Source organism: Puntigrus tetrazona, chromosome 16 (genome assembly GCF_018831695.1).
Source record: "Puntigrus tetrazona isolate hp1 chromosome 16, ASM1883169v1, whole genome shotgun sequence".
Taxonomy (NCBI): domain Eukaryota; kingdom Metazoa; phylum Chordata; class Actinopteri; order Cypriniformes; family Cyprinidae; genus Puntigrus; species Puntigrus tetrazona.
In genome coordinates, this window is record NC_056714.1 from 25850042 (window position 1) to 25874404 (window position 24363).

Genomic DNA, 24363 nt, shown 5'->3' on the forward strand with positions numbered 1-24363 from the left:
GATATATTAAATAAAAAGTGCCTTTCGTGAGTGTTTAACCTGTGTCAAGCCTGATAGAAAGGTGAACGGGTTGCTTTGTCGCTTTATAAAAGCCAATTGTACGATTTTTATGTGTATGCATGGTAGAAACTGTAGCTTGTGGGGTATTTTTTGATGAGTACATGGGCTCCAAAACAACAATGGACTCCTTTGACTTTCATTGTACAGATAAAAACACTGAAAATCATCAAATAGGGAAAAAAAGCTGCACAGATCATTTGGATTCAGTCAGATAATGATGCTTTGGAAATGTAATGGGTTGCAGATTACAAGTTACCCAATTCAAAATAAATGGTGTAACTTTTCAATTACTTCATTGAAGAAATGTAGCTTTTTGATTACTTTTCTAAATATCTAATATTTTGAAACATTTAAATCAAGCCGGGTTAATCGTGACAGTAGAAAAATCCTTTGTTACTTGAATTAAGATTATAATAAGTAAGTGATAAATCTTTATTTTGCGATAACTACAAGATGGATGTACACTATCCTGCTTATTACGTGGCTGCTTGCCACGAAAGTAAATAATTAGAGATGAAACACCGATGAAACAGTGTATATATTTGAACTTGCGGCTCTCGACGTAAAGCAGCTTCAAGTTCAAACTATTTATGAGATACGATGCAGTTACACCACTTTTATTACTTTCACCACATAAGTAATGAAGCTAGTTCTCGTATAGAGGCTCAACACCTTTCATTTACTTTGAGATCATTCTGGGGTTACATACAGATTTAACTAGAAATAGTTCAAAAGCTATGATACTGATTTTGAAATCAAATATTTGCAGTTATGACGAAAACGCTGGTGTTCAAGCAATGCCATGGAAAAAAACCTATTAATCTTAAAGCATATGCAATAAACCCCAATAGGAAATAAAAGAGTTATTGAATAGGCATATGTCCTAAAATCCAGACACATTGGTGTCTCATTGTGTGTGTGTGTGTGTGTGAAAATTCCCTTTGTAATAATTAACATTCACAAAAGTAACCGTAATTTAATTAAAATGATTTTAATTATTAATTAAATGAAGTTTTGCTCTTTACTTGTTGCTGTATCAAATCCTATATATATATAAAATACACATAATATAAATATAAATAATATAAAATGTATATTTTTCACATACAGATTTTCTACTGTACAGCATAAAAAGTATTTTGAAAACTCTTTTTGTTTAGTGAGGCTAAGTAGTTTTGCGATTTTTAAAAATAATTTTAATCACCCTATATTCTCTAGCAGATTTTAATTGGCATGCAGTGTGAAATGCATTTTTTTTTCACATGCAAATATTTGTCACAGTTTTTTTAATTGATATAAAGCCACGCACAGTATTTATTAAAGAATTTTTTAATATAGTCTTTTCAGAAGAAGTTTTGCCCGTCACAGTGCATGACGCATGTCAACCACCCTAATAAGTGTGCACTAATGCTTGCTGCAGCCTTGCTTCTCTCAGTTGCAGCAAATGTTTGTCTGCCTGGTCAAAAATGCCAAAAACTGGCTTTGTATGTGTCTAGCTTTAATACCCAGACGTGTCGAGAAAAATGGATTTGTGGCATTTACTGGCTTTATTTAAACCATGCACACAAATGCCAGGAAATCTCGCCCAGGCTGAGATTTCAGATGCTGCTTCAAAACAAACGCATCCCAACAGGTTGTGCATCATTACCGTGTTTGTCAGAGATTATTAATTGTGTCGTCATGATGTATAAAGTTGAAGCAGACAGTTCTTGTCATCATTGACTTGCTCTCAGTTTGATTTAAATCTGTACACATGCACACTAGATTGGATCGATTCCTTGGAACGCTGTTTTATGACTATCTGCACTGCCTGGAACGGTCGATAATGTTTCATAAATCATATTTGATTAATGAGTTAAATTGCATTTAGTTTTTTTTCCTCTTCTATTTTCCCTCCACATTTTGGGATGTTAATATCCATTTGCTGGATTTTTATTTACAATAGCAGTAGTAAAGCCATTTATTGTTCATGTTTCACTGGTCTGTATTTGTCAAATCCAGCCATTTACGTGGCACTTTATGCCATACAGATTGTTTTAATAATTGATGCATGACAAGTTGTGCTGAAAAACAGCTCTACAGAGCAGTATAACCTTGATCTTGGACTTTGCGCTCCCAATTTTTTGGCATGGGAGCTTTTTGATGCAACAAGTGTTGCATTCTCTTTTTGTGATATTAAAATTGCTTCCCCTAGAGGAAAATGAGGTTGTTCTTTCATAGCATGTGAGTTCTCATTTATATACGAGCATCAGCTTTGTCTTTCCATTAGGAGAAATAAGAATAGAAACGATTATGATGACTGTTGTCATGCTATAAGAGTACAGAGCTATGAAATGAATGCGGAAAGCAATTCAGATAATTTATAGTATTATTTGCCAAGAATCTGATGATAAATGGAACGTGGAATAGTATATTATTAAGTACACTCATATATTTTTCGAAATGCCTTTAGGATCATAACTATGAACATAAATCTGTTTATTTCTTCTCTAGAACCCAAAATGGTCATTTTTCCCTATAATGCAAGTACAACAAAGAGCTTTCAAGCCTCAAAAAACGTGCAAAAGCACCACGCAGTACTTACTTTCAAGTCTTCTGAAGCCATACTATAGCTCTTTGTAAGGAACAGGACAAAGCTATTCCTTTCAATAGCACCTTAAGGTATTTTTATATTAAATGATGAAAAATTAGGGGCGTATAGCTTAAGTTATTTGACTCTGAGCACAGTTTTAGATATCGATGACATCTCTGTATTGTTGAGACACATGAGATTCCTAGGTGTTTTGTCAAGGAGAAGCTTCAGAGATGAAGGTGACCTCAACAAGTGTTCATTTACTCTCCGCTCTGTTTCATCATTACTGTCTCATCTGTGTCCTGTGAACCCTTGTGCATGACTTTCTTTCTTCTGTAGAAGGCAGAATGGGTTTCTTTCTATGGAATGGTAATTTTCTCTTTCAATGAATGGAGACCAGAGCTTTCAAGCCTTAAAAAAGGATACAGAAGTACCATAAAAGCACCGCAAATGCAGTCTGCGTGTGACAGTGTAAATCTTCTGAAGCCATACTATAGCATTCTGTGAGGAACAGATCGATGCTATTCCTTTAATAGCACCTTGGGCTATTTAAATTCAGCATGTAATACACTGTTCAGTTTTTCTGTATTAGACTGAGATCTTTGACTCTCAGCACAGATTGAGACATTATTGAGATGTCTTTGAGACACATGCAGTATGAGATTACTAGGGTAGTTGTCCAGATGAAGCTCCTGAGAAAGTGACTACAGCAAGAGTTCATTTGCTATTCATTGAATCTTATTACGGTTTCATTTGTGTTCCGTGAACTCCTACGCAGGCTTTTTTTCTTCTGTAAGACCCATAATGGTCATTTTTTCTCCATGCAATTGCAATAAATGGAGACAGGAGCTTTTCAAAGATGCAGGAGCCTCATAAATGCAGTCTTTACTTGATATACTGCAAAGTCGCACTACATCTTTTTTTGAGGAACCGACTGATGCCATTACTTTAATACCACCTAAAGGCTATTTTATACGCACCGTGTTAAACATTTAACAAATTGCATTGTGTTGAGATCTTTGACTCTGAGCACCGTTTGAGATATTGTTGATTTCTAGGTACAACTCTGAGGCAGACACATATCATGTGAATATTATGGTGTCCTGTGGACTATTGTGCTGGACTGTCTTTCTTATGGTTGTTTTCCCATGCAATTACAATAAATGAAGATAAGAGCTCCAAGTGTCAAAAACAGATGCAAAAGCACCATAAATGCAGGTCATCCTTTCCATATTGCAAGTCTTCTGAAGCCACACTGATGCTTTCTTAATAACACTGCAATATTGTTTTCATGCACCATTTTAAAGACTTGATCGATATTGAGGTCTTTGACTCAGTTTGAGGAATTGTTGAGATCTCTACTGAAACTTATGAAAAGTAGGTGTTCAGCAAGTGTTCATTTGTTCTCCATTGAATCTCATTACTGTCTCACTCGTTTACTCCTGTTCTTCTATAGAACCCAAAGGTGTTTTTTCCATAGAATAGGAACCAATTTTTCCCCCTCGGCAATTACAGTGAAGGGGCAACCAGAGCTTCAAAGCCTCAAAAGATGCAAATGCAGCCCATACTTTCTATATTGCAAGTCCTCTGAAACCACACTGATGCTATTCATTTAAAAGCACCTTAAGACTATGCATATTTGCCATTTTAACATCCAATCAATTGCATTTGCGGTAGATTGAGATCTTTGGCTCAGTTTGAGGTCGAGATTGATCTCAAAGCTCTACATGAGGCACATATGAGATGCTTTGTCAAGAAGAAACTTCAGAGAAGAAGGGAACTTCAGCAAGAGTAACTCATTAGTTTCCTGTGGACCCTCGTGCATGACTTCTTTTTCTTCTACAGAATCCATAAAGAACCCCCATGCAATTACAGCGTTTTGAGCTTTAAAGCCTCAAAAAGGATGCAAAAGCACCGTGAATGCAATCCGATACTTGACATATATTGCAAGCTTTCTGTGAGGAATAGTGAAACTATTCCTTTAACGGCACTCTCGCGGGCTGTTCATATGCATCATGTTCTACACGTGATCTATGGTGTTATATTAGCCGTATCTGAAACGGAGCATGTGTTTCTTTAGCACCGTCACGCCTAGTAAAGCGGCTTTAGTTTGATTGCCGTGGCAGTAGCAGTGAGATAAGCACCGATGGGCTTCTAAAGTGGATCGCAGGAGTGATGATGCTGGTTACTCAGTCGAGTTAGCGCCGAACCCTCCCGCTCTTAATGCGCACGCCATACACTGGCTGTTTGTTGCACCGACGGCTTTAATCACGTACGCATCGGAGGTTTAATCCCGACGCTCTCATTACACCGAGTCAAAGCACTTTCACACCCCAGTTAGTGTCATATTCCAGCGGTGCCGGTAGTTGTGTAATGCACTCAGGAGCGCCAATGTTATGCCTCATTGCGGGGCTGCCATGGTTATTAAATTGCGAGGTTGCACCGGTTGGCCTGAGCTGTTTTGATGGTCCTCTGTTGCAGTGTGTGTGTGTGTGTGTGTTCGCGTGGTTCGCCGGGTAAACATGGCGCCTCTGGTTGCTTTGCGCGAGACTGTCTGTCTCCCACCTGCTTACCCACACGACTCCCAACTTGGCGCCAAATGCAATCAAACGCATTTACCACACTCGCTGTGCATTCTAACACATTCACCGTTGAAGAAAGCTTTTGTTCATGTAGACTTCTCAGACGTGATTGTTTTTTAAACTGCATCGTAGTCCTGTCGCGTACTGATTTGAGTGTAATTGTGATTTCTGTTATTTCTGCGGCGATTATTGCCTGAGTTAGGTAAACACGCTTTAAAGAGCGGTAACATGTTATATGTTCAATTTTATTTTTGAAATTAGATTGCATCAGCATTATCTTTCTGGTTGATACTATTTAAAAAGTTTGAGTTGGTAATATTTTTTACATGTTATATATATATATATATATATATATATATATATATATATATATATATATATATATGCATTACACATACACATATATATATTTATTATTAATATTACATTTTATTATTATTTATTTATATGCCAGTATTTATTTAAATGTCAATGTAGTTACTTAAAAAGTATTACAATATTAAAATGCAATATATAAAAATGTTGTCTAGTTAAAATAAATAAATTAATTAATAAATAAACCATTAAATAAATGAATGAATTGTATAACTGTATATATATATATATATATGTGTGTGTGTGTGTGTGTGTGTGTGCGTATTTGCTCTGCTTTCTTGCGCTAAAATGGACCTAAATTGTTAATGCATAAACTACGATGAAATCATGACATTAAGCATGAATAATCATTTTAATACGTTGACAGGCCTAATAAAAATTTAATTCGTAATTTCTTTTTTCTATCCAAGTACTTTCAGATGGGAACCGCTGTTTTAGAGAGTGTGTGTCATGCTCGTGACATACAGAGCGACAAGATTTTTTTTTTCTCAGCCCACGCAGAGATCTGCGTTTGAAAAACTACTTTTTTATGCTGGATGCGTTGCCAGCAGTACTTGAACCACCAACTGTTATTTTACCCAGAAAGTTGGCAGAAAGATCTGAATCCGTAATAAAGAAGCACCAGGTGAAGCGACGAGAAATCTAGTATAATATACGGCAAGGACGGATGTGATACGATTTCTCTGTGGACCCACTAGTTAGTGGAAAAACAGTAGGTAATTTGCACCATATTTTTTGTACCAGGGTTGTGTGAGAAAACACAGACATGCCTAATTCGGACAGGATTAAAAATGCAATGTCTGTGCAACACTAATTTACCTGAAACCTCAGGGAAAACCGGTCCCGCCCAACTAGGGCTTCAAATAAGCCGCTGTAAAACCATCTGCCGGTTTCTGGTCGTTTTTTGGGAGGGTTACAAACCCGGGCCGCTCTGAAGGAGACCAGACCCGCTTATCCTCCATCTCTCGTAATACGAGCCCGCCTTTGTCTGGCTGGCGACGCACCTTTCTCGTGGAGGTTAATGGGAATGACACGCAACATTAATACTGCCATTATTGCCAAGCCTGCGCAGATGTGTTTGAGTTTGACACGAGAGGCTCTTGTGAAGGCAGGCGGCGGGTCGGGTTCGGGTCGGGTCGCTGACATCCAACGACGCCTCTAAGACGTGATGAACATCCATTCCTCTCCAGCTTAAGATTCACTCGAGAGTCATAACATCGATCTGCAAATTGCTTCTGACAAAGCCAGCACCGCCGAGGCTGAAAAAGTCCTTACATGGAAGGGAATTAATCAAAGAAACTTCAGCCTGCTGGCTAATCAGTCACAATACTAGGATTCAGTGCATGTTTAAAGCGGCAGTTCGCTGAATAATGACAGTTTATTCTTCATTTACTCGACCTCGTGTTGTTTTATAGAATCAGCGGGCACCAAAAGAGTAAAGCACATGATCAATTAAAATTGACTTTGTTATAGTTGAAAATCATCCTTTCTTCTAAGCGCTTCTTCAATCTCGTTCTTTCTATTGGTGTATAGCAAAGACTTTTTTTTATCAGTTGAGGTAAATAACAACTCATTTTCAGTCTTTTATGCTCACCGAGGCTGCATTTATTTGATCAAAAAGACAGTAAATATTGTACACGTTGTTGCAATTTCAAAAAGCAATTTGATATTCTAAAATGTTTTAAAGTTATCATAATATGCAGATTTGCTGCTTAATTGACATTTCTTATTAGTATTCATGTTGAAAACCATTGTTCTGCTTCATCTTTCTGTGGAAACCATGATGCATTCTTCTTTTGCGAATTATTTGATGAAGAGAAAATTCAAAAAGAACAGCATTTTGCAATATATTGTAAATGTCCTTACTGTCACTTTTGTGTCACTTTTTGTCACAATTTTCCCTTATTGTTTAACGTATCTTTGCTATATTTTTTAAAGTGTGTAAATATTATGACTTCAGAAAATTTGCAGGTTATAAAGACTACTTGAAAAATCATAAAAATTAATAAAAAAAACAAAAATATATATATATATATATATATATATATATATATAATATATATATATATATATATATATATATATATATATATTTTTTTATTTTATTTTATTAAGTAATGAAACTTAACAATGTTATATAACTCACGCTCTAGTTTCTTTCATAGGCGTATTTTTATGGTTTTCATTTTTTTTATTGGCACTGTATATATATTTAGCATTTAAGCTTATTAATTTTATTTTTTTGGTTTCAAAAGCAAAAAAACAGAATACAAGACACAAGGTGAGCAAAACACAACCAAATCATTATTAAGCGCCATTAGTGTTGTACATGATTTTGAACATTTAAGATTCTGTGTTCCAAAACAACAACAACAACAACAACAACAATAACAAAAACAAGATATGAGGGTGAGCAAATAATGACATTCTGAAATGAACGACTTATAACATCCTTGGTCGGTTCTGCTATCAAAGAGTCTCATGGACTGGATTTGTCTGTTTGTTTGTTTGTTTTTGGTGTTGTATACGATTTTCCACCATTTAAGATTAAAAATAAATAAATCTTGTTCCAAAAGCCAAAAACCCAGCAAACAAGACACGAGGGTGAGCAAATGATGGCTGATTTTTCATTGTTTATCTCACGCCGACGTGGCTCCAGCGCCAGCCGCGCTTGGTCTCAGATCCTTTGACTGGGCTAAAGTACTGTCTCCTTTTAGAAACGATCTCAATCTCTCATGGACCTCGGCTGAGATTCTTCTCTTTCTCTCCGCAGACGCTCCAGTCGTATCACAGCACCAGCCGCTGCTTAAAAATTCATGTGGATTTTGGGTCATTAAAGAGCAATCACTTGTTTTTTTAATGAAATCCAATATTCATGAAAATGGATTTTTCTTGGTCTGTTTCTTTTTTTTTTTCTTTCTCGTCGTCCTTGGCTGTGTTTCTGCATGCATTTGTTGGCTTTGGTTAAGAATATTGTACAGGTTAATGTTATTTCTTATACTGTGAGGCCAATTATTGCACGAGTTGGCGGCGAAGACGCCTAATCACTCTGATGCTCGACGCCTAGGGTTCACCGCCTACAGTTTAAGACGCGGTCCGCGGCAAGGCACTTCTACTGTACTTATTCCTGGAAGCGCCAGTCCTCTTGAATAAAAAATCAGCGGGGTTAAGGTGAGCTGTGGTTGCTGCTGACTTTGCTAGTTAATTAGTTGGAGTGGTTATTCTCAGCCTTAGGCTGCATGTCTTTTGATCGCCTCTACAGTCTGCTTTGCTTGACCGCTTTGATGCAAAGAAAGAAACTCGAAGCCTGCCTGCACTACCCTTCAAAAAATTGGGGCAGGCAATATTTTTAATGTTTTTAAAATTAGTCTCTTCTGCTCAACAAGGCGGCATTTATATGATCAAAAATACAGCAAATAACATTATAATATCATTGCGAGTCAGAATGCATCTAATATATTTTAAAATAATCATTGTGATTTATAGCATCATTACTCCAGTCTTCTGCAGACACATGATCGTTTAGAATTAATTCTAATATGCTGATGTCATGCTCAAGAAACATTTGATTATCATCAATGTTGAAAACCGCTGTGTCGCTAACATATTTTGCAATTTCATATCAATGCAGTTTGTTTTCAATGCAGCTTCGTTGGTGCTTTTCAATGCATTCGTGAAATAACGCCGTTTTTTTTCCAGACCCAATCCATTCGGTGCAAACCGAGTCTAAATTGCGCCAAAAATGCACTTGCTATGTCAACCAGACAGCCTTTTCCTGACAAAAATGAGCTCGCACAAAGTAAGACCTAAAACTGCTGTTTTACCTAAATACCTTGGGATCGGGTGATGCAACGCTCGCGGTGAACCTTGCAGAACGACGGCGGTCAAAAGCCAAACTTTACAACAGCTCCATTTTATGCACGATTCCAAACACGCACGATAGCAATAAACAATGAAGTCCAACCGGCGAGAATATTGACTAAAGAGTTTGAAAATTCATAGCAGCCGCTTTCTTCAAAGCCCATCCCGATAATCACAGCTCCCCTTCCTGCTATCAAACATCGCTTTTTCTTGTCTACTTTTACTGCCAATAATTGTAGCCGCTGAAGGACAACCCATATTGTTGGTTCTCACCAGCGCTCGCGCTGGCTTATGGCTGCTTTAGGTTTTGTAGCTGTTTATGCTATAGCACAATTACATACTTCAGTGAAGCAGGGGAGGTGATCTTTCTCTCAGCGTGTCTGATTATGTTTTATTACAGTCGCTTTTCACTTGTCGTCGTCCCCGACTGTATCGCTTTTCCCGCCGCTGAATGGACTGGAGGACTCTCAGGCGCAGCGTCCACACTTTCTCTGCACGCCTGTTTTTCTGCTCTTTCTTTTTGGTCTGCTTTGCACTCCAGATATTCTGTGCCCACATATCTTTCCTCGCATTCTGCTTCCTCCCAGGCCACATTGGCCACGTGTGAGCTGTAAGAGAAGGCCATGCAGCGCTGCACAGCATGCTGTTTTTGGAGTGCAAATGCAGAGGTAGACGAAAGAGCCTCAGAAATTGTGTGTGTGTGTGTGTTTGTGTATTATGCATGAAATGAAGAGCGCAGCCACGCACATATGTATCGGCGTAGATAGAGAGCAAAGTGCCCTCAACTGGTGGGTTGCCTCCCAAAATGGGTCGCGGGTCTTTTCTGATGGGTTCGTGTGTACTGTTGGGAAACAACACAATGCTTAATGAAATAATAAAATGCAGCTAACCATATAATCGTGCACTGCTAGGATAACAAAACAAGCTTTAAAATAGGCCCCTTGAACAGGGTTCAACAGAAACACCTAGACTAGCTGCGTGGTCTTTTGTAAGCTGCGCCAAGCACTTTTTTTACAGCCTCAAGGTGTTGACTTGTGCATTTTATGAAATCAATTTGCATTTAAAAATGGATTTTACATTGTATTAGGTAGAGCTCTGCTATGCAAGGATCTTTTAAAATAATACTAATGCACTACATTTTTATGCGGTGTAGACAAACGCTTGCAGAATGCAAGCCGAAGTTTGATTTTAAATTTGGTCGCCGCTTTAGTAAATCATAGCCATATTTTACTAATTCGTTCCATTGTTTTGGTAATCGTGACTAAATCATAATAATTTGTAAATTGTATTAAGATCGACTACTCAGCTTTAATCCACCATTTTAGTAAATTGTATGCCACACCGTGCTAATGAGCTCAATGGGTTTTTTGTAAAACAGTGCTAAGTTGTACTTAATTCGACCCAATGTTTTAGTAAATCTTTGGTGGATGTTTGCTTCCTCGCTGTAGTAAATCCTGACCACGTCAAAATACTAATTTCACTCTCGCTTTAGTAATTTGCGAATCACGCTGCACTCAATAAGTTCACTCGTTTTAGTAAATCGTGACGTTTGTACCAACTTGTTTTTTCATTTTGTAAATCATGGCTATGTTGTACCATTCGCTCTCGCATTTTAGTAAATTGTAGTCTTATTAATTTAATTTCCTCAGTTTAGTAAATCTTGGCTAAATCGCTCATTATTTTAGTAAATAGTGGCTACGCTTTTGAACTAATTCGCTCCTGCGCTTTAGTAAATCGTGCCACGCCTTATTAATTAATTCTCAGTTTAGTAAATCTTGGCTAAATTGCTCCATTATCATTTTTATTTTCTGCGTTTTAGTGAATTGTTAGTTGATTCCCTCAGTTTAGTAAATCTTGGTGATTTATGTGCAAACTGCTCCATTATTTTAGTAAATAATGGCTATGTTGGAATTCTGTTCATGCATTTTAGTAAATTGTAGCTGACGCCTTATTTATTTCTTCCCTCGCTTTAGTAAATCGTAGCTACGCTGTACTCAATTGCTCCTTCAATTTAGTAAATCTTGGCCATGTCATACTAACTGCCTCTTGTTTTTGTAAATTGTAGCTACGTCATACTAATTAATTTATCGGCATAGTAAAATTACAGCCACGTCATAATAATTAATTCCTCATTTTAGTGAAATTAGTAATTATGAAGCTATGCTCATTATTAAATCTGTCTCTTTTAGTAAATTGCACACATGTCGTAATAATTAATTCCCTTGGTTTAGTAAATCATGGGCTACATTGCACCAATTCATTCCATCATTTCAGTAATTTTTGTTGACGCTGTACATAAATTCTACCTTCTTTTTGTAAATCATGGCTACGCTGAACTAATTCGCTCTCATGCTTTAGTAAAATCAGTGAGCCACGCCTTATTAATTAATTCTCTTAGTTTAGTAAATCTTGGTGACGCTATGCTAACTCGCTCCATTATTTTAGTAAATCGTGAGTTTATGTTGTACTGAATTTGTTCCATTGTTTTATTAGTAATGTCTTGTTGACGCTTGCACAAATTGGAGGACAGGTTTTTGTAAATCATGGCTATACTGGCATCTAATTGCCTCTGGGCGCTTTAGCAAAATCGTAGAAATACGCCTTTTTTAATTAATTTCAGTTTAGTAAATGTTTCTAACGTTATAATAGTCTGCTCCATTATTTTAATCAATCGTGGCTACGTTGAACTACTTTTCCTGCTTTAGCAAACTGTAGCTACATCTTATTTTAAATGTTCCTTGCTTAGTAAACCATGGCTACGTCGTGATAAATAATTCAAGCTCAGATTTAGTGAATAGTGGCTGTCACTGTAAATAAATTCACATTCCATTGTTTTAGCAATCTCGGTGAAGTTGTGCTAACACCTTTTCCTCATTTGAATAAATCTTGGCCATAATTATTCAATTGGGCTTATGTTTTAGTAAATCTTGAGCAAATGACTTAATTGAAGAATCTTGTTCCTGGGTTTTAATAAATTGTAGTCATATCTTATACATTTTTTCTATTCAAATCAAGTGGCTATTTGTAACATTCAATTACTTTCTAATTTTAGTAAACCGTGGCACCTGTACAAATTCATTCCTTTGCTTTCAGTAAATCACATCACAACAATGTTTATAATTCAAAGTAGATTGAACAGTAATGAAAAAAACAAATGAATCAACACATTTTTTGGCCACGATGCATCTATTTTTGTCTCGCGTTGTCGGAATCAGTTGATAGATATCTGGAAGTCTTCTACAGGATAGTCGTGAAAAGAGCCAGGATGCTGCGTCGATTCATCGCGAATCTGATGCCGCCGCTGGTCAGTCAAAGCCTGGCGTGAAGACGTATGCAGAGGTCGTTTCTGTGACTGCCACCTGTTCGGGCGAAGCTGCGAGTCAGAAGTTACATTACAGTACCCGGCAGCCGCTTTTGGCCAGTCTTCATTCTCACCATTTCTGTCTGTGGTCTGCCAACAGAGACTGGAGAATAAAGCCATCACGCCTCCATCGAAATTCCAGCCCGCACCTATATTAACGCACATTCTAATTGGCTTCGGTAAAATGACATAGCAGTTTAATGGCTCTAATGAGACGAGGAATATGCTAAAAGATATTTTTAGAGCAGTGAGACCGGTGGCTCTCGAAAGCAGAGATTATGCTAGACGGGATGCAGAACAACTGAAGGGACTGAAAGTTTGATAACAGACGCCACAACATCCAGCTGTGCGCTCCGTGCGTGTGCGTGCGTGTGTGTGTGTGTGTGTGCGCAGTGTGGTGTGTGTGTGTGTGCAGTGTGTGTAGTGTGGTGTGCGTGTGTGTGAGAGTTTTTATAAATTGTCATGTTGTATCTCAGTGAGTGCCTAGGTCTAGTTTCTATGACCTAGTTGTTTTTACGCCGGACCTCGCAGCGGCTGATAAACTGGCAGCTGTGTTTTGTGCCGTTGGAGAAGGTTTCTAGCTGGTCTAAAGATGGTCATTCGCTGGTTTAAACTGGTCATTAGATAGCTCGGATCAGTTAGAAACCATTTAGTCAGTTTCTCAAAACATTCGCTTAGCGCTCAATTTGGCTTCTGGACCAATAAATGGAGCGATGCGATGCTTTATGTGGTGGAAGCAGTTTGCTATTTTAAACTATTTTTTTATTATTATTATTTGTACTTTTATTAATTCAATGTAAATAAGGTTAGCTATGTAACTGTGCATTAAGTTAGGGTACCGAAACAAGCTTAAAATAGGCAAACAAAAGCACTGGAGATTAGATATGCTATCTCTGTTGTATTTTTGTTCTACAATTATTTTTTACAGTTATGAGATGTTGATTTCGCGTATTATGGAACTTCAATTTGTTTTTAAATATTGACTTTTTAGGTCGTTGGGTACTGTATAAGGGTGTTGGTAATGACCTGCTTTCACTATGTGTTTTAAGAACAGTTTTGTTGATTTTGTATGGTATTAGAAACGTATATGTTTAAATTTCTACCAATCTATTCATTTAAAATGTAATTATTATGGTTATTATTTATTCATGCACCTGTTGACGTTTCTGCAATTGTTTTTATGCTGTGTAAAACTTATTCATCTCTCAGCCATTTTTATTTGAATTTAATGTCATAGTTGATTCTATATGTGGGTCATGGTAATGTATACACATTTAATATATAATTTACTGTATTTTAAGTTGTGCTGTCAAAATGATTAATCACACTTCAAATAGAGTTTTTGTTCACATGTGTGTAATGCACAGTGTGTATTTATTTTGTATATATATCTATATACTCATGCATGTATATATTTAAGAAAAAAATATTTATATATATATATATATATATATATATATATATATATGTATATATATATATATATATAATTTATTATATAATATATATATAATATATATAGATAGAGTATATATATATATATATATATATATATATATATATACATATATATAATAGAAAATTATTATATAAAATTATAATAAAGATAAATATATACATGTAAATATTTTCTAAATATATACTGCGTGTGTGTGTGTACTATATGCATAATGAATATACATGGTACTTGTTATTATTTTAATAAAAACTTTTACTTTTGATGTGATTAACTAATGCAAACCATTTGATAGTACTAGTTTTAAGTGTTGTTTGTGTGGGATATTTTGTGGCATAAAATGCTGCCACTTTATCAACTGATACAACATGACAGCAATATCTGAGACCTTTCGCTTTCCTCTACCCATTTTTATTTCCTAATTTTAGATGGCACTGCAGCATCATGACTTTTAGAAGTCTCTTATTAAGAGATGCATGAATAATCACTTGAGCCTGAATGCCGCAGTTTGATTTCTCACTTACTCCTGACCTCATACTTCAGCTCAGACACCGGAAGCTTTCTTTTTTTTCCCTTCTTCATTTGTTGATAAGTCATTTATTTCGTTATTTGCATTAGCATTGTTCTTTCCCAGCATCCGCACTCCGGCCGATCTCCGTACTAAACAGGAACGGAGAAATTGAATGAAAAACGCGCTCTGTATCTTTCAGTCCGAGCACATAAATAAAATTGGTTGTAAATCTGTCACTGTGCAGGACTCTCTACACACACACACACACACACACACACGGCTCTAGATTGAAATCTGGAAACCCATTTGCTTTCTTCCTGCTCTCCCTCCGTCCGCAGGCAGCATGTAGCAGTCACACACACATCTCTCCTTCACCTCCATTGTACCTTTACTCTTCTCTCTCTCTCTCTCTCTCTCTCTCTCTCTCTCTCTCTCTCTCTCTCTGTCTCTCTCTGTCTCTCTCTCTGTCTCTCTCTCTCTCTCTGTCTCTCTCTCTCTCTCTCTCTCTCTCTCTCTGTCTCTCTCTGTCTCTCTCTCTCTCTGTCTCTCTCTCTCTCTCTCTGTCTCTCTCTCTGTCTCTCTCTCTCTCTCTCTCTCTCTCTCTCTCTCTCTCTCTCTCTCTCTCTGTCTCTCTCTCTCTCTCTCTCTCTCTCTGTCTCTCTCTCTCTCTCTCTCTCTCTCTCTCTCTCTCTCTCTCTCTCTCTCTCTCTCTCTCTGTCTCTCTCTCTCTCTCTCTCTCTCTCTCTCTCTCTCTCTCTCTCTCTCTCTCTCTCTCTCTGTCTCTCTCTCTCTCTCTCTCTCTCTCTCTCTCTCTCTCTCTCTCTGCTCCCCTCTCTCTCTCTCTCTCTCTCTCTCTCTCTCTCTCTCTCTCTCTCTCTATCCATCCCCTCACCGCCTGCCGCAGCTCTGTGGAGAATCGGGCCAAATTTACCTGGGTCATGCAGCTGCAGCCACGTGCAAATAAGGCCGGGAAGTGTGTCTCTCTTGTGTCTCTTCTCTCTCCCATCATCCTCCTCTCATCCTCTCAGCGGTTCTCTGTCCGCTTTTTCTCCGGCCATCCTCTTTTGTCCTGAGACGTAAGATGTCAGTCTCTGTCGCATTTACATCATCCTGCGGAAAGCGAAGCATCGGGACAGTCTCTGCTCTCGAAAGCATGTTATTTAGCGCTGATCCCCTTTGCGCGCGCTTTCCTACCGCTCAGAGATGGTGCTAATGCACGTGGTGGATATGATCGTGCACAAGCTGATTGTTTTAGCGCTGATATGTTGCTCTTTGATATGGCCGACTCTGTTATCGCTTGTTGATTTGAGTTTACGCCGACTGACTGACAAGACTGTGTATTCAGGAACTCCAGCAGCTTTGTTATTATTAGCAAAACTATAGATTATCTTATCAGTTTTTTTATAGAAACAATTTATAGACATTCAATCAACATGACATATGTATTCATTTTAGAATGAATTATAAAGCTACTTTCTGGTAAGGAGTTACTTTTATAAATGAGTGTAACTCAGCTAATAAACTGTGTTACTACTTGGTTAGAAGTAAACTAGTAACTATAACTAAATACTTTTTTAAAGTAACATGTCTAACAATATCTCAAATATATTTTTATATTAGTAATACAACCGTGTTTTTCATGATACATTTGAGATAGTGTGTGTGTGTGTGTGTCTATATATATATATATATATATATATATATATATATATATATATATATATATATACACTATTACATATATTAGCGTTTATTGTGATTAAATATGTACATTTATATATTTATCATGCATTTGTAATGTATTTAAAATACAAACACACACACACACACACAGTATATATTTCTATGTATATACATTTATATAATTATAATAAATATACATAGTGTGGGGAACATGCATTATGTAAACAAAAACTGATTTTGGAGGCAACAGATGTATGTGTGTATACTTAATAGCATTTTTAATATTTTTACATATATATCTTTCTGTAAATTCATATATTTCTTCTCTCTCTCTCTCTTATATATATACATATATATATATTAAGTTATTACATACATTTTAAATGATAATGCTATTAACATGCAATCAGTTAATCATTTATTAATATATACAAGTTGTTCTATATTAGCTTTCTTTTTTGATCTCATTTCTTCTGGGAGTAGCTTCAACGAGATCCATTAAAAATATCTCCCGTATGCCTCTCTCCTTTCTTCTGCCTGCTTCATCAAAACCTGAATCTAGCTGTGATCCCCAAAGGTGAAGCGTGTCATTTTAAGCTTCGGCCTCCTCAAAACAAATGAATGCAGTTCACTGCTTGCCCGGGTAGTGGCGTAGAAATTCTTGTTACACTCTACCCTTTAAGTCCGCTTATGCTGTAAGTGCGCGGGTCATGGCCCTAATCTAGGATTTTAACTTCTTTTGCTTTCAAGATTTGCTGTCGGTGTAAGCGCAAGTGGCTTTCATCCAGCTTATGAAGTCATCGCTCTAGTTCAATTTCCAGGTTGTAAGGTGCAACTACTCCTCGCTCAAGGGCTGCAGGTGCGCTCGGGCATGATTTGGGGAGCGGGATGAAGGAGCCGCGAGGAAGCGCGATGAGAGCTCTGAGGAACAACAGCCTAACTGGCTGAGATTTATTGAGTCCACTCTCCAAAATCTGCTGCCAACAGCGCTGCAGTCATCCTGATAAATGTGAGGAAGCTTGCTATTTCCTGGCTTTCGCTGCGCTGCCGGGGAGCAAACACTCTGGGCAACCTTTCCCAATTCAAGGACTGTGGCTTTAAAAAAGTGACTCTACTTCTTACTCTTCAAAGACCATCACTGCCTCCCTCTGCCAGTTCTCACGCGGCGGTTCAGATCTGAAGGAAAGAGAGAGAGAGAGAGACACTGAATCTACAAAGCTGTCTGTGTTGAAGTGTGGAGACGATGAGGGGAACAATTTCTCAACAGTTCAGAAAAGCAGGAAAATTCATGTTTCCTATTCAACTACTGGAGTGCAGTCTATTTTAGTATGTTGAGTCTCAAGCATTCATGTTTATTTAATTTTTTTGGGGATTCAATAGTAACTTTTTCTATTTTCAAGGCTTCTCATATGCCTTTGTTTATTTGTTTTTCTGAACAGTACGCTTTAGTTTACTTTTACTTCATTATTTTATTTTGTACAGTTGTATGACTATTTTCTCTGCTGTGATGTAAATATACTAATCAATTGTGCAGCATTTAGTGGCTAATATGGACTTAATTTTTAATTTAATTTACTTAATTTAATTTAATCTTAATTTAATTTTGTTCTAATTTATTTTTATTTTATTTATTTTATCTTATTTTATTTATTTATTTATTTATTTTATTTTATTTTTAATGAGCTTCTAGTCATAAAAAGGCTGTGGAGCTGCACTCAATAAACCAGTTGGAATACACACATTATTTAAAGTACTGCCTCTCGTATCTCTTTTGTATTGATTTAGTTGAGGTTTATTGTCAGCTGTAAGCAGTTTCAGCCATGAAATCATTCTACCAGCTCTGCTTTTAAAACAGTAGTTAGTGGGGGAATGTACTATCACGATGAAATTTATAAAGCTACATACATGCTGATTTAAAATTACATGCTAAGTCATAACAAAAGACGAATAACTAAAATATTAAATAAATTAAAAAATACAGCAAATACAAAAATAATGGAAAAGCTAATGCTAAATGATAAAATACAAAGCAATGGCAGCATAATAAAAAAATAAAAATAAATATTAATCATGGCATATATTATTAATACAATAATATAATAAATAATGTTATTAACATACTAGAAAATTAGTTTTGAGCTTTCTACATCTAATTGTGTCTCAAAACACTTGGCCAACATTAACCTAGTACTTCCGTATTTCATTCAGTGTTTCCAGATAAATAAAAAGCTTACAAACTTCAGGGAAAAGTTTTTTTTACTGGAAACATCTGAGAAGCTATGAATGGCCAGAGCTGCGCGATTGAAATGGAAGTTGTAATTCTAAAAGCAAAGCTTAACTGGACATGTAAATGCACTGCTTGTGAGCAGCATTTCATTGTTTTTATCTGTTGCCTCAGCATTCGGCAGGATCAAGCGCCTCTACATCTACAGTAAAAATTACTCACATTCATTCTACGACTTCCTCTAAGAACTGAATGCAGAGATTTAGTACAATTTTTTTTGGCTGTGTTTCTCAAGTATTATCTGATTTGTACACCTCCTTGGTGTGGAGTCGAAGCAAAGCAATAGTGCATGCAAATGATGCTTAACCTGTCTCCTCAGTGTTTTCGGACTGACCTTTAAGTGAAAGAACTGTCATGCCTTTGCTTTCGGGCGGGACTCGCGCAGTATATGAAGTGCATGCAAAGCCGGTTCGGGCTTGATTTTATGTTTTTTCTTTCCTCCTGTCTTCAAAGACTTGAGTTTAGTACGCAAGCGACGCAGACTCTGAAAGGAACATTTCATTGATTAGATGAGCTTTACCGATCAAATTTGCTCTCGGAGTATCACATAGAAATGAGACGATCTACAAACGTAATGAGAAAAATTCGAACAAACTGAATACGACTGATCAGTGTTGTTGGTCCTGTTCGTGGCCCTTTTGGCGAGTGCCAAAGAAGCAACAGACAAATCTGCCTCTCAGGACAAAAACTTGGATCAGCAAAACTGAGCTCTAAGTATGAGTGAAGTTGCTAGATTAATATTTAAAAAAATTATGAATTAATAAAAATAAATATACATATTTATATATATTATAGTTTATATATATATATATATATATATATATATATATATATATACATTATATTTTGTATTTTATATTTATATTATATTAATATTATATATATATATATATATATATAATATTTTTTGTATTTTATATTTATATTTTATATTAATATTATATATATATATATATATATATATATATATACATACACACATATATATCTATATAGCTGTATATCAAATAATACTTAATTTCTCTCTAGTTGTTTAGATTTATATGATCCTTTGAGTAAATTATTCTAGTAACAGCTTAATTTTTTTTACCATTGTTACAGTAAATATACAGCATTCATTAGTATTCCAAGTCAGTTTGTGATTTCTAAGTAAATTAATTTACACTCTGGGTAAAGCATCCTGACTCAGTAATGCATGGCGGTTAGAAGCAACTGCTACATATTAATGCTTTAATTTGGCATCCTGCCACCCTAATAACTACCTTATCGACTATTAATAAGCAGCAAAAGTCATTCTTTGTGTTACTAAAATTTGTCGCTATCAAGCTTAACATGTAATCATACAAAAATGTGATCAGTGACTCTGATTACAAAGTATTTGCAAATATAATCCAACCATAAGTACTTAACTTCTTGGAATCTGATTATATAATCCAGATTGGCATGTAATCGGGTTGTTAGCCAGTACTAATCAGGGCTAATTCGCAATCTCGCTCCTAATTTGTACCTACAGATAGTACCTGACTGAGACATCGCAGCGTGGTTTAGAAGCTCTGCCCGCTTCTCTGTGCCACTTGGAAGCACACCAGACGCCGCTTTTGCATTCAGGCAAAGAGCTGGCCGAGCATCTGCCATCCGCCGAGAGCTCGGATGGCATGTTCCGGGATAAGCGGAATTGTGATCAGCGCGCTTTGTGGAGCAGGTAAGCCCAGAGTTTAGGAGCGCCTTGATGCTCCGCTGCGGAGACGCTAATTGACGCGCTGCCCGAGGCGTGGGTCAAGCGCCACAGTGTGTGTGTAAATGTAAACCAGCATCGACTTTTTCTCAGCCAGATTCTCAATACGATTTCATGCCGTGACACTGGAAAACAATGCGTGGTTGAAATAAATAGATTCGTCTCGACTCTCGTGTTTCGCTTTTTTTTTTTTGTAAAATTGATCAAGCTTGTGAGTATCGTGCATTGCGCATTACGCCTCGTCGGCTCGCTGGTGTCGCTGAGGACCGCAAGGCAAAAATTCATTTGCTTTTCCAATAGAATCGAGTAGTAATAGTATTAGCGCTTTTGGAGATTTATTGAATGGGTTGGAATTATCAGAAAATGAAGGGGATATGGATAAAATTAGTCAATCAATAAATAACAAGTATTTATATTTGATAGAGGACACTGTAAGCTACAGAAACATATTTTGCTAAAGTAAACACGGTATACATATATATATTTAGGTATATATATATATATATTTATATATATATATATATAAATTTGTATTTATATATATATATATATATATATATATTGATATATATATATATATATATAATTGATATTATATATATATATATATATATATATATATATATATATAGACAAAAAACATTATATATATATATATATATATATATATATATATATATATATATATATATATTATACTTTTATATCTATATGTTTTTTTGTTATACTGTACTGCATTATTGATGATGCGTGCACGATGTCCATAGATTTTTTCTTGGAGCTTCAGATTGCAATTGGTATGAAAATAACTAAATTTATTTTAATAATACGATTATTATAGCCGTACTGTTAAGTTTTTGAGTTTCAAATGAATTGACTTGAAAAGAGTAAGGCCCGGAGAGCAAAGAGTACATCCTGCATCTGACTAAACAATCCAACCGCATAAAAAAGCTCTTTGGGTGAAGAGCATGCCATGCTAGTATTATTTTATTTTTAGAGTACAGATTGAAGTACCATGCCGCTTTAGTGATTAGTAGTGTAAATATATATATATATCTTAGCCTCCTCAAGGTCAGAAACGCATGAGGGAGAACAGAAACCCCATCCGGCCATCACGGATAATTTACATAACCCATGGGCTGCTGCAGGTTTGTTTTTTCATGTCTGAGACTCATCTCTCTGTCACAGGAAGAGATGGCGAATCACTCCAGAACACACACACACACACACACACACACACACGTGTCTTGCAGCGGGAGCGCTCTGGTCCTCCCCGAGGTCCGATATCCCGGTGGATTAATATTAGCCCACAGCACCAGAGGCAACCGCATCGCCACCGTCACCCAGAGGCCTCAGACTCTCGTTTCCAGTCGTGGCTCTTGACTGAGGAAAACATGCGTATTAGCGCTCTACTCGTCTGCTGTTTGGCTGCATGATACATCGACCGTTCACGCGCTCACGGCTGTGATTTTACTGGCGCTCGCCGAAGTCGGGCTGACCGGAGTTGCTGAGGGGCGTGTTTAAGTGGTGTTCCGCCCAGGCCGTCAAGCTGGACGTCATCGGAAAGGAATTCCGTTCCAGGGTGCTGCTTTCCACGAAGCGTTGTTAGCCAACTGCGGTCGAAAATTTCAACATAGTTCAGCAATTCCACGTTTCCCAAAGCATAAGCTCAAACGAACGTTTGCCATCGACGTCATAAACTTGCATGCTTGAAGTACAGTTTTGGACCTGTGCTTAGAAGCATATTTCTCGTTTGTAAGATATATAGGCTTTAATAAATATGCTCTTGGGCACTAGAAGCACAGCTAACATGCATTGCTCTGTGCATCTTCCATTTATCTAGATATGCATTTAATTATATACATTTTTGCGTGTCTATTCTAAACGCTGGTTTGTGGTCTATTTTTATATTTTGCGTTTTTACTTCAAATTTCACTTTTAAGTAAATACTTAAGTTTTTGCATTAACATGTTTTTACATTACAGCTATGCATTGAGTAATTTCAAGCAAGTTGTAATTTTAATTTGAAATAACTTATCCAACCAAGCTGAACTTCAGTTTATAAATTACAGAATATGTGAGACGTTTTTTTTTTTTTATAGTGTGCAGTTTCTTCGTAATTGAGTTAAATTGCGAAAACATCCTTCATACCCATATTTCTCCAGCATTACACATTGTTGAAAATCTATATCTGCTGTTATCAAATATCGTTTTGGACAATGAGGTTGAGAAGCACTGTTTTTAGGAAACACTTTCTGCAGCCAACCCAGCAGCGCTCCCGAGCAGCTATTTCCTGTCTCAGTAATACTCGTGCTCGTATGGCTCCAATCAAGTGAATTGGGAAAAAGCTGAAGGTTTGAGTTCCAGCAACACTTTGGCAATCAAATCTGACAGCAGTAATGACAACAGCAGCCTCCTCCTCCGGACACGGTCTCCGGTGTTCTAAACTTCACGCACTACATGAACATTAGAGGCCATTAATGCAGCTCAGGACAAACCAGAGCGGCGCTAGCGGCGGCAAGGGACAGTCCACCTAAAAATAATATTTCTTAACCTGTATGCATTTCTTTCTTCTGCAGAATACGAAAGGCGCTACACAAAATCAAGCAAAACTCAAATCTACACTAAAAAAAGTAATCTAATGCTAGCAACGCGAAAAGCAAGTCTTTTATGCTCACTAAAGGCCAGTGATTCATTTATCAAACGTTAAAATGTAAAAATATTATTACAATTTAAAACTACAATTTTCTATTTACTTATACTATAGAATGCAATTTATTCCTGCCATGATAAAATAAGAGTTTTCTAATTATCATTGCACTCCAGGCTTAGGTGTCACACGATATAAAACATTTGCTGCTCTACGAACATTTTGATGATTATACCGATGCTGAAACGGTTGTGCTGGTTATATTTGTGTGGATATCAACATATGCATATTAGTTTTCAAGACTTTTTACGGATATAAGGTTAAAAAAGAACAGCATTGATTTGTGCTAGAATGCTTCGTGAATATTCCAAAGTGTCTTTGCTTTAGCTTTTGAACAACTTAATGCACTTGTTATATAAAATGATGCATTTCTAAAAATATATATATATATATATATATATATGTATATATATATATATATATATATATATGTATATATATGTAGTATGTCCTATATATGTAATATATATATAATAGTTTGTATATATATATATATATATATAGTATATATATATACAGTATGTATATATATATAGTATATATATATATATATATATATATATATATATATATAGTATGTATATATATATGTATATATATATATATATATATATATATATATATATATATATTATTTTTTAAGAAAATGCAATTCATTTATATAGTAAGTGTATTAAATTGTTATACATATAATTAATTAAGCAAAAATAAAAATGGTTCCATTTGCAGCCAGCCTCTCCCGCCTCTTCCTCACTTTCTAAATCATATGTCAGGACACTTTCCCGGCAGCCGCTCCACATCTTCCTCCGCCTCTGTGTGCAGTCTGAGATGGGGCATTATAATACGCGAGGCTCTGCGTACAGCTAACACAGCCTGGAGGGGACATGCCTGCTGATTTGCCACACGTGTCTCTTAATTAAAGCGAGCTGAATGCGTGAGCTGTCCGGAGAGCGGCAGCTCCCTTGCTCTCGGCCGTAGAGACCGCTTTATTAGCCCCGTGCTCTCATTGCTAAAAATGTTGTTGGGTATGAGTATGAATGAGATGCTGTATTACTGGGTAAACAGATTTAATTAAGTGATGACGAATGAAGTGATGTAGCACTTCACGCCAGACAGAGCAAGACGGATTATTAGGAAGCTGGCGTTAGACGGATCACAGACCCGGACTTCAGA